This window comes from Geospiza fortis, unplaced genomic scaffold (genome assembly GCF_000277835.1).
Source record: "Geospiza fortis unplaced genomic scaffold, GeoFor_1.0 scaffold468, whole genome shotgun sequence".
Taxonomy (NCBI): Eukaryota; Metazoa; Chordata; class Aves; order Passeriformes; family Thraupidae; genus Geospiza; species Geospiza fortis.
The window spans coordinates 735828-747472 of NW_005054502.1; the positions used below are offsets into that span (position 1 = coordinate 735828).

Below are 11645 nucleotides of genomic sequence, written 5' to 3' on the forward strand. Positions count from 1 at the left end.
AGCTGTGCATTTTGCTGTTTCCCTTGAGCTTGTGTTCATGCAACCTGGCTATGACTGTATGTGACAGGGCAGAAGCACAATTAGATGTACCCCATGGTAGGCATGCAGTAACTCGTTGGGATATGGTGAGTCCCTTGAGCAGAGCAGGGCAGATGGAGAAATCTTACTGTCATTGCAATAAAAGTATCAGATAGTCGAAGTGATTTATTGTGCAGCTGAAGGGCCCCCTGAGTCACCTGGTGTAAAGTTGACTGGGGAGCCACCCTGCTGCTGAGAGGAACATGGTTATAGCAGTGTGGCTGTGGCTGTACAATTGGCTTCAGAGAGTTTCTGCAGTTTTTATCCATAGCCCTTTTTGCTTCAATGAAAGAATTACGCACACTGCCTAGTAGTTAATCATATTGATAAGGCACAGGTGAAATGCTAGAAAGTGTTTACTTCCCTGCTAGTTAAATAGATTCTATAGCTGATTCTGATGTACAATGATTGCAGCTTCTGAATGAAAACTCCTTTATAAACTCCTGTAGGTAAAGATGTAAAGCAAACAAAGCCATTTGGCAGCCAGTGCTGGCCCTGTGCTGAGGTTTGTTGAGGGACTGGATTCTTCATGCACATAAATCTCTGTGTGACAGTGAGGCAGCTACTCACAGTTTTAATTTGGGCTTGGTGAACATTTTTCTTGTTGGTTATTCTGGCAGCATTTGTGGGGGTATTTGTGATGCTGAGAAAAGCTTGGGGTGGATATGAAAATGGTGGGTGGCTGTCAGTCGTGGTGCTCACAGTGCTAAAAAATAAAATCTCCTCCTCCTAAGCAGAAAGTTTCCCCTGACTGTTTTGGGAGAAACTCTCCTAGTGTGGCTCTGTCACAGGTTACCAGGCACTGTAGTGTGGAGCTGTCAGCCAGGAATGTTGGTAGGAGCAGTGGAAGAGGCACACTGTGACAAACCTGGGGCACTGAGGACTGGGGAAAGCAGGGCTGAGGGTTGCAACTTATAAAATTACTCCTCTCTGGGCACGTGATTTTCTTCAAAACAATAATTAATTTCTCTCATCTTGTTCTCTCACATTTTGTGTTGTAACGCTCTGGAATGAGCCTGACTCTCTGAAATACTTAAGACTTATCACATTGTATGAAAGGTCAAAAAAGAAATTAAAGCCTCTGAAAGGTGAAAAGTTTTTTTTTTTATTTTTAAACACCTGAGCCACCAGATTGCATCTAAGAAAGTCTGTAGCCTGCTAGATGGGAAAGGTGCTGAACTTATACCAAGGTTTGGTTGACTATCCAACTCTGAAAAGATACTGAACCATGGTCTTTGCTTTCAGAGAGGAGGAGATTAGGGAAAAGTTGAATTATGTTTGGAGGCATTGCTGAGTGTCTCTGAGAAGCAACATGTCCTTACGAAACTCAGAACTGCTGTCTGTGGCTGTCTCCAGTCCTGCTTGGATGGGAAGGAGCGAGCAGTTTATCTGGGTTGGTTAGGGCCAAGCTGCACTAAAGGTTCCTGCACCACCAGCAGTCCAGGACTGCCCAGATTGGCTCCACTCAGAGGGTGTAATCCCAAGCCACATGGAATTGCGCTTTCAGCACAAAGAGCAGCACATGCGATTGCCTAATGCTGCAGAACTTGTACATAGGTGGTGTTTGCTGTTGTGGTGTCGTCCTCATGGTGCTGTTAGGACTGTGTAGATCCAAATGGCCATCCTGAGGTGGTAGGAAACATGGATTTTTCCCTGTTTTCTCCTTCACTAGGAGATCTCAGGCTGCTTGTGAACGTTACAAACATTTCTGGTTTCTCTGCTTCTGATTCCTCTTTCTCTGCTTAATATTGCTGATGTGGCCTAAAAAAAGGAACAGAAGTTCCAGGAAATGCTTCTGATGAAGTGCTGCTCTCAAAAGTGAAATCTCTTTCATAATGGTGTGTAAAGGCTGAGGTCAGTAGCAGTGGTTGCTGTGCAGGTGGGTACCTGTGGTGACTCTAGTGGGCCTTGCAGGGGAAATAGGCTGGACCAGCTACTGGGACGTTTAGGGGGCTTGCAGTAGTGCTGAGGACTTTGTGGTTTATTAGGGGCAGGAGCACAGTATTCCTTCACCCTGCTGTAGACATGCCTAAGTCACTTGGACAGCCCTTAGTTCTGTGCTGAAGTGTCTGTTAATAATCTCATATAAACTTCAGCCTGGGCAGCCTGTGGAGGTAAAAAAATAACCATGAGGGAATGAAAAAAAAACCACCACCTATTGCAAAACTCTCTAATTAGACCCTGGGGTGTGAAAGTATTTGGATGAGGCCTGTTTTATGTGTAACCTGTGCCTCTGTTTCTCAAACCAGTTATCCCAGCTGCAGTGCTGGTAGTGCTTGGTGGGACCAGGGGCAGGGGCAGGAGGTAGAGCTATGTTTTTAGAGTCCCTCTAGCCAAGGAGATGGGGCTTGGCCAGTGCTCCTGGCTTCTGCCATCTCTGGGAGGATGTATTCACCTTCTGCTTTTATTTGCATTGGTATATGACATTACACATCTAGAAAGGAGCAATAAAGATACTAAAGGCTGCCAGAGCTTATTGGAACTTTGTTTAACAAAGTAATAAGTGCCTATGGTTCCTCTTCTGGGCCTAGAACAAACAGGACATGCAAATATGAAATTAGGAGGTGTGGTTTGTTTGGTTTCTTTATATGACTTGACTTTAAAATGTAATCATAGATTTAGGGCCTTGTAGCCTTGAGGTTTCTTCCAATAAAACTTTCTATAAGAAAAAAACAAATAACTATGAGAACGTGTTTTAAAAAAATAAATAAAAGATACAAACCAGCCTCACACATCTGTCATATGCACAGATGCTGTGGCAGAGGATGCTGGCTGTTAACATCCAGCCTTTCCAAGGGCTTCTGCATGATGCAGTCGGCTCTGCTGCTGCCACTGGCTCCAGGATTTTGGATCATCCTGTGTCAAACTGACCATTCAATTCTTTAGCAACTTCCTGGATGACTTGTTACCCTTCCAGTGATGCAGCTTCTTTCAGTGCTCTTCTGGTGATGAGAGATATCCCTAAATCAGTTTGTTTAAAGAACAGAATTCACCCCTGGGAAGGTTGCTTTTACTGATCCACATTTGCAGGTGTGTGCATGGTTTGGTTCATGGCCACAGCACTACCCAGGCTCAGCACAGCTCCTTTCCTGATGGGGATTCTCCATGGGAAAAGGGGTGTCCCCCTCAGTGCTTTCTGAGGTGCCTCCCCAGCAATCTGTGTCATCTCCCTGTTGTGTATGGGGAGGGATAGATTGTTGGTTTTGGCAGATACTAATTATTTTGGAAGCACTGCTGAACAGTACAGTGCTCTCCTTCTGGAAATCAGGCACATTATGTGCACCTAAAATAGGTAATAAATTACACTGAATGTATTTTATGAAGCTGTAAATCTTGTACCTTCTTCAAGGGCAATGATAGTTGTAGATTCCATCTTAGAAAGTGTAGCTCTTTTCTGGTGGGCTTTGAAATCTGCCAGCGTGGGAGAGGGTGACAAAACTGGGAGTTTCAGACAGCATTTCTCATCCCTCCAAAAGGGAATATCCCTGCATCATGGAGATGACTGAGCTGTGTGGGTAGTGCAGGAGTGGGGGGGAGCATCGATAGAAACATGGGATATTAAAACAGGGAGTAGTGTAGTACCTCAGGCATGTCAAGACATGTGCTTTCCTGGCTTCTTTGAAATTTTTCCTCTCCCAGATCTGGGCAGTCACCAAGCAGCATGGTGTGGTAGTGCAAGGAGCCACTGTGTTTGGACACTCATAAATGAAGTACAGGATGGGACAGGAGGGACACACAGCTTCTCCCCAGGTGTAACTCCCTGACCTTTCTCCATAGCTGGATGGAGTCTCTCACTTTGGCTGTGGCTGTTTGGAGCAAGGTCATGATGGGTTTAAAATTAACTGATTTCATGTAACTGCTCTGAATTCCCTGCTCTAGGGTGCAGATGAGATACAAAGATGATGCTGCTCCAGGGCAGCATGGTCATGCCTGCTTAAGGGTTTGAGGTTGTCATTTTGGCCTGAGGGGCAGGAAAACACAGGGATTGTGACCTAAAACTTGTTACCAAGGGCTCTGTGTGTGTGTGCTGAGACCCATTTTTCCCTGTCATATCTTGAGGTTCTTCTGTCCCAGCTGTTTCTGTTGTACTCACGTGCTGCATCCTCCGTTGTGTTCATTACTAGTGCAATCTCCAAGGTAGTTCCCAGGTGAGTGGTTGTGCCAAAGGGATGAAATAAATATCTGAGAACAGCAAGCTGCCTCCTTCAGGCATGTGTGGGGTGTGCTTTCCTGGATGCTGTGAGTCAGCAGATTGAGCACTGTGGTGCTCAGGCACTTGGCATGCTCAGAGTCACTGGAAGTTGTTTTTCCGTTCCAAGGACTGACTTGAAAGCAGAACTTGACTCATCCCTGTCAGATACACTTGCTGGTTTGCAGGGAGATGCAGGGAAGGGTGATAAGTTTGATGTTTTGGAGATCTCAAGCTCCATTCCTGCGTTGCAGAGCCTCTTCCATCCCAGGATGCCAGGCAGGGCAGGAGCAGGGAGCTGGCAAGTGCTCTCAGCCTCGTGCTGTTCTCCTCTGCAGTGCAAGGAAGGAAAGGAACAGATATTAAAGCTTGGTGACACTTGATTACCCAGTGCCTGTGGTTTCTGGTGGTTTTGCCCATTCAGAAGCACCCCTGGACATGTGCCTCCATGGGAAGGCATTCCACATTATTGAAGATTTTCTCTGGAAGTAGTTTTTACTGAGCTCAAATACCACATAATCCTGCTCCTAGAGACAGAGTGGGATTTTTCTTCTCTGTTAAATCAAATCTGTTAAGAGAGAAGGCACTCAGGTAGCACTTGGGTGGTTGCTCCATGGCAAAGCAGTGGGCACAGGGGTTGTTTAACCTCTCCTGCCTGGGAGAGCAGCTCAGCTGCCTTGAATCAGGGGAGCAGCTTTCATTTGAGTTTTGTTGGATCTGGTTCTTTCCAGCCTTTTGCTCAGAAACCTTTGGTAGCTGCTTCTGGCAGGGATACAGCATCCATCCATATAAATCCAAGGGATTATCCAGGAAGTATTGGACCAGATAAACAAGTGGGATGTCAGTAAGTGTCCAGGATTAAATGGCTTGTGCCCCAGATAGGGGCAGGAACTTGAATGTGGAATTGCAGAGCTGCTGGCCAGGGTATACTGGTGGTATTTACAAAAGGCTGCAGTGCCAAGGGCTGGGAGGTTGCCAGTCCCCCTTAGCCCAGAGAGGACAATGGAGAGGGTCCTGGGAACCAGTAAGTCTGACTTGTATCCCTGGGGGTGCAGTGGAACAGGGTCACTGGGAGAGGTGGTGGAGCTGCTGGCCCACTGCCGGAGCACGAGGCCGGTGGCACTGAGCATGCAGAGATGGCTCTTTTCACACCACCTTGGGGAGGTTTCCCACAAAAAATTGTTCAAGAAAGGAATTCAAGTGTGCCTGGAAGAACAGTGTTTTTATGGAGCTGCTTTAGCCTTGCCTTTTGCTTCCTCACTTTCAGTGGACACTCTTCAGGGTCAGCAGCAGGACTGCCAAGGGCAGTGTTGAAACAGAATTGCTGGTGATGGCCAGGCTGATGTGCTCCAGAAACAGCATCTCCTGCTGCTGTTGCACCTGGAGGTCAAACACCAGCCATGGTTCTGACCCAACATGGTACTTTAGCTTAGTCTGAGAGGCTCTTGGCTGAGCTGCTGTGAGCACAAGTGCAGTGCTGCTGTGTAAATGACACCAGTGACAGTTTTTATGTTCTTATTTAGTACTTTTTCCTCATCCTCCTCATTGCTCTGATAGCTCTCTAGATTCAGCATGAGGGATGTAATAATTTGTGCTGAATCTGGAGGCCTACCTGAAAATGTTGGTTTATACCCTGTGCAATGCTGCCTTTCTGCGTGGTTGTGGGGGTGTGGTTGTTAAAATAACTACCTGGGGCAATATGAGGGGTGGGTGTGCACAGACAGTGACACCTGGATTTTCTCATGTCTGTGAAACTTTTGTCTTGTTCTGCTGGCAGCTGTTACAAACAACTGGTTGTGTTTTAAAAATACTTGGTTGCTTTAGGGAGGGGCACTGGGGTTGTGCAGTGATGGCATATTACAAATATTGGCTGGAGATTTGAAACTTGCGGTGGATAAATGGAGTTCATGGACAGAGAGGATGGTGAACTTCTGTATGGATTCAGGACACGGAAGATCAGAGCCTTCAGTTTGCTCATTGGACTAGAAAACCTGATTATTTTAGCTGTGTGAATGGCTTGTGTGTTCTCCCTTGGCACCCTGAATGGAGCTGTAGTGGACAAGGACTCCAGCTACACGTGGGTGAGACTTGCTCCAAGTAGGGGACAGAATGCTCAGGCTTTGCCAAAAGAGGTGTGAGTGGGTGCTTGTTTAGTGTGGCATTTTTTGGTGGGTTGCTGCATTTGCTATGCCTGGAGACTCTCTGTGCCTGGAACTCCTGGGCTGAAGTGTTGATGGACAATGGTTTCACAAGAGCTCTCACCTCCCCCCTTTTGGAGCAGGGTTTCAGTTCTCTGTTTGCATTTCTGCACATCACTTGGAAATGTCGAAATGAGGTGCGGTAGGAAATTGTAAGCCCTGGCAGTTTGCCATTAATAGATTTTCATAGATGTCGCCTCCCTTGTTCAGGGGAATCCCTCAAGGAAGTTGAGGGCCTTCCTGTTTGCTTTGTCACACTTAGCTACCTGATAGTGCCCAGGGAAACTGTGGCTGTCCCATTCCTGGGGTCAAGGCCAGGTTGGACAGAGCTTGTAGCAGCCTGGTTTAGTGGAAGGTGTCCATGCCCATGGAACCAGATTGTCTTTAAGGTCTCTTCCAACCCAGACCATTCATTTTGTAATTCATTCAGTGATAGTGAAGCATGTTTTCCATTCCTGTTGCCACTGACCATCTTCTAAGAGATGTTCTCTAAATGACATTCCAGCAGGTGACACCTGGCCTCCACCTCTGGAGGTTTATGATGCATGAAATTGAAATGTCCACCAAAAATCTGATTAAAAGCCTAATTTCCTACCATGCCCTTCATGGATATTGTTTGAACCTCCATTGAAATTGCCTTGCCTGGCTTTCTGTGTTTCTAGAAGCTCTACAAAATTTGGCAGAATGTTCCCACTAGGGATGCATCTATTTCCCAAAATGGGGCATTTCCCAGCAGCAGATGGCTTGTTGATTATTTTACTTACAGAAGCTTTGTCCAGGGTGTGTTCAACAGCCCAACTGTAAATTGTTTAAACAAGCAATCAGCTGTTTTGTACTGAATATAAGCCCTACTCCCACTGGACTGGTAAAAATAGTCCATGCTCCTTTGAAAACCCAACTGATGGTAAACATCTAAAATGTTTCCTCTCATGTCAAACTCACATGTTCTTCTGCAGCATTCAGTGGTTTTGGCTGATAGGGTTACAAGTGCTGGCTGAGGGCAGCCAAACTCTGATGTGCTGGGTCAGTCTTGCACATGACCTCTGCTGCAATGCTATATGATTATTTTGTTTTTAAAAATGTAATTAAAATTTGCTTGTAAAAACCTTTCCCCTAAATAAAATAGGCAAGAAGCTGTTGCTTTTCTCCACTGGTTGTTTTCTTGTGTTTTAAAGTACTTCAGAAATTAAGAGTTAATGCTTTTCTTCTTGACTTGGTGGTTATTCAGTATCAAACAAGTAGGAAAATCATGAAGCCACAGAGAGCAAATTCTCCTTTCTGAGCCCATCAGCACGGAGTGGCTGCTGACACTGTCACCAGGGTATTTACATGTAGTGTATATGACTTGTAAAATGACTTATCTTGTCAAATGAGTCAGGGTGAGAGTACATTTCTCTTGAAGAGGGATTTCCTGGCTGTGTTGATCCTGTGTTCCCCAAAACACTTCCCTGGGGTGTTCTGGCTCTCAGGTGTGAGCACAGAGTGTACAAATCCCATGGCACTGAGTTCACTTGCCCATGTTGGCTGATGAACCAGCAGCACTGGGAGGTGTTGATTCCTTTAGAGATGTCTGAGCATCCCACTGCCTAAAGAAAGGGGCTTGAAGTAGATTTTAGAGCATAGCCTGGCATGAATGGGATAACTGGAGGGAATTTTGGCAGGTTGATAAATAAAGAGTGGTTTTGGAGCAGTGTCCATCTCTGTCTGGGCTCTGTGGTGTAGGATCACTCAGGGAATGGCAGAGTGAGCAGTGGTTGGGCTGCACAAGATAAATATTATTTCTTTAGATGCATCTGGTATTTGTTCAGCTTCTGAAAGGCTGCAGATACAAGGAGCAGCTGGGAATGTATTTAATGAGAAGGAAGGACAGAAAGATGGATGTGGTTTTCCTATGGGACAGTAACAGCTATGCAGGGTGTTGGGTGTTTGCTTTGTAAGCTTTGTGTCCATATAGCTGCTTTTAAAGGTGAGTAAAGGATTGATTCCTTGATCAAAGAGCAAATGGTGACCTAGTATCCCTGTGGAAATAAGCTCCATTTTGGCTGTTCTGTAAAATACATAGTGCCTGTTTTGGAGTCATTTGGGCTGGAGGGGATGAACACAGAACATTGTTCCCTGCAGAGCTTCTGCTTTGATGCAGCTGATTTGAGTTTCATAACAGCAATAGAAGCCCATTCATGCTAGATACATGATCAGCTTTAAGTTGGGATGGTTTGGCTCAGAGATGGATTTGAGAGCAGAGCTTTGTTAGGCCCTACCTAAGTGTATGGGGGACACTGGAGGGGAAAACTGATGGATGGTTCTAATGCAGTGGTCACAGTCAACTGTGTGGATTTAGAAAGTGATGGTATTAAACTGGTAAGATTCTTCTCTTCCCTGGGCTTTCTCAACGATGTTCTCTCAGTGCTGCCAAATATTTCTGAACACACTGGGAAAACCTTTTCACCAGCCCCTCCCAAGCTGAGCTCTGTCATTACACAACTTCTTTCTTGATCCGTGTTGTGATGCAAGAGGATTTAAGCGTGGTGATGGTGGGGTTGAACTTTCTGGTAAACTTGCTGCTCAAGAAACGTCAGGCTTCCCAGAACTCCTTTGGGAATTCTGCATTACTGCAATGGGAGATGGTGACGTTAAGCATGGGCAGGGCTGGGCAGTCTGCCCCGTTATTATGAAATGTTCTCATGGAGGTTTTTTTGCAGACCTGCTGCAGACCCATCTGTTTGTGCAGTTAAGAGCATTTCCATATTGAACAATCCATGCAAATACCATATTTATTTTTCTAATGAAAGGGTGTCTTTTTCTGATTATCTTGCACAGCTGCTCTCCCCAAACTTCATGTTTCAATGTAATCTATTTTCTCAAAAACAGATTTTAAAGGCTGTCTTTACTCGAGTGCCATTCCTCTCTCAAATGACAAAAGCAAGGCTGCGGTGTAGGGAGAAATCCTATTAATTTTTCAGTTTTGCCTGCTGTTGTTCCTGAGAAACCAAGATGTGTCCAGGCAGACCCTTTTCAGGCAGCAGTTTTTGGGGCTGTCCTAGGACCAGCCGTGGCAGGAGGTGTGTGAGCAGCTGACACCACGGTGGCCGAGCACGCCGGGGGCTCTCGCTGCCCATGCGGCTCACACGTGAGCACATTCCCCACATGGCAGGAGCCTGGCTGGCCCAGCTCTGCCTGGCATTTTGGCTGCTCTAATTCTGGATGTGGAACGGATCAGGAAGCCCAGGAGCCCTCCTGGCCGCCCCTGGTGACCTTGCACATGAAGAGCTGTCACCACAGCAGGAAAATTCCTTCCTTTGCCCTGTCCCCTGCTCTGGGAACAGGCTGCTGGTGAGGCAGGAGCTGGAGATGTCTCATGTTTAGAAGGGATTTTGGGCTCTGAGCATGTTTTAGTTTAGATGGCAACAGAGATGTTCTAGGGCAGGCATTCCCACAGTCCCCATCTCTGCTCTGCTGGAGTCACAGAATCACACAATTAACTCCATTGGAAAAGACCTTTGAGATCATTGAGTCTCTCTGTGGTTCCCCACTGTGTGAATTGTTCCTGTGACATGGCATCATCTGATAAAGGCTTCTTTCCCTCTTACAACACCTTTTCCAAACTGGGAATCAGTGTTTTCTTGAGAGTGCTTTCCAGTTGGTAAAATGCAGAACCTTTGTCCTGCATTAAAAAAAGATTGCTCTGTGGCCTGCCATCACATCTGTGCCAGTCAGAAAATGAGACCTGGTAGCTTTGAGATGGTTTGCTGTGCTCTGAAAATTTATCTTTCAGGTGCCTTCCACCTGTGCTTGGTAACTTTGGATTGCTGCTTTTACTCAGTCACAGAATGGTTTAGGTTGGAAAGGACATTAAAGCTCATCTCATTCCACCCCTGCCATGGGCAGGGACACCTTCCACTATCCCAGGGTGCTCCAAATCCTGTCCAGACTGGCCTTGGACACTCCCAGGGATGGAGCAGCCCCAGCTTCTCTGGGCACCCTGAGCCAGGGCCTCAGCACCCTCACAGGGAAGAATTTCTTCCTTATGTATTCCATATGGCCAAACTTGTCTTTTTCCAGCTGAGAATTCACACAACATGCAATATGTAAAACACAGGCTTCTCAAGTGCTAAAAATCTCAAATTCCTCCCTGCCATGAGCCAGATGATACTGTAAAATTTTGGATTACAGTTGCTAAATGTAGGGCTTGGTTTGAAGATGAAAAAAATGTCAGACTCACTATGCTTCACCATGTATTTCATCTAATGATGTATCTGGGATGTTTGGGGAGCTGAGAATTGGATTTTCCTTTCAGAAGAAGCCTTGCTGTTAGAGCACAGATTGCACATGAACAATCACAGCAGCTCTGCTGCCACCTATTTTCACCAATAGATCTTAAAAAAATATGTATTTGGGGAGTGTTGGATTGGTGGGGTTAGAACTGCAGAGGTGAGTTCTGCAGCGCTGTTTTCAGAAGAGCGAGGTTTATTTTTGCAGTTTTATCTCTTTTTTAGTTGAATTTGGACAGGGGAGCCCATGTGAGACACTCAGGGCTGACAGCTCTTGCTTATGTCAGAAGGGCATTGTTGGGAAGGTGCTGCTGGCAGAAGATGGATGCCATGAGGGCATGGTTTTGATGCAGAGAGTACTCAATAGCATGCAAGTGGGCATTCTTTTAAATGCCCTGTCTAAAATCCATCATTCACTGGGCTTTTGTGCCAAAGCAGAGTCCTGAGCAGTCTGAGTGCTGCTGTAGCCCACTGAGTACAGCTGTGGGCACTCCAGACTATTTTCAGAGGCATGGATATGTAAAGCAATTGCCTGCTCTTGGGAGACTGCTCGAGGCCTTGGCTGGAGATGCATTGAAGGGAGGCATCTTGTCCTGTAGAAACAAGGACATGATTTGTTTCCCATTGAACAAAAGGTCTTCTTAAAATCTGAAGCCTGAGGTTTGCCCTGCTGGTGGTAGGGGAGCTGTTTTGCAGTCACGCAAATGGATGGAAAGGACTTTGAAAAACCCCGGAAAATCCTTGTAGAAGTTTTAACTTCTCTTTGGCTCTGCTCTGTGCTTTTCCTGCAATGCCTTATGCAAGAGGCCTTAGGACGAGCCTGGGTACATTCCTTGGCCTGAATGTCCCTCCAAAATGCTGCCAAGGAGGAGGACCTGGCATGTTTGGGATGTGCCTCTCTTGTGCAGAGAG

At 46.1% G+C, this 11645-nt stretch overlaps 1 protein-coding gene across 1 annotated transcript in view; it reads left to right on the forward strand.

Annotated features, from left to right (window-relative positions):
- The window catches only part of ACSS2 (acyl-CoA synthetase short chain family member 2), a 29570-nt gene that overhangs the window by 962 nt on the left and 16963 nt on the right, over positions 1 to 11645 (forward strand). The window lies entirely within an intron of this gene.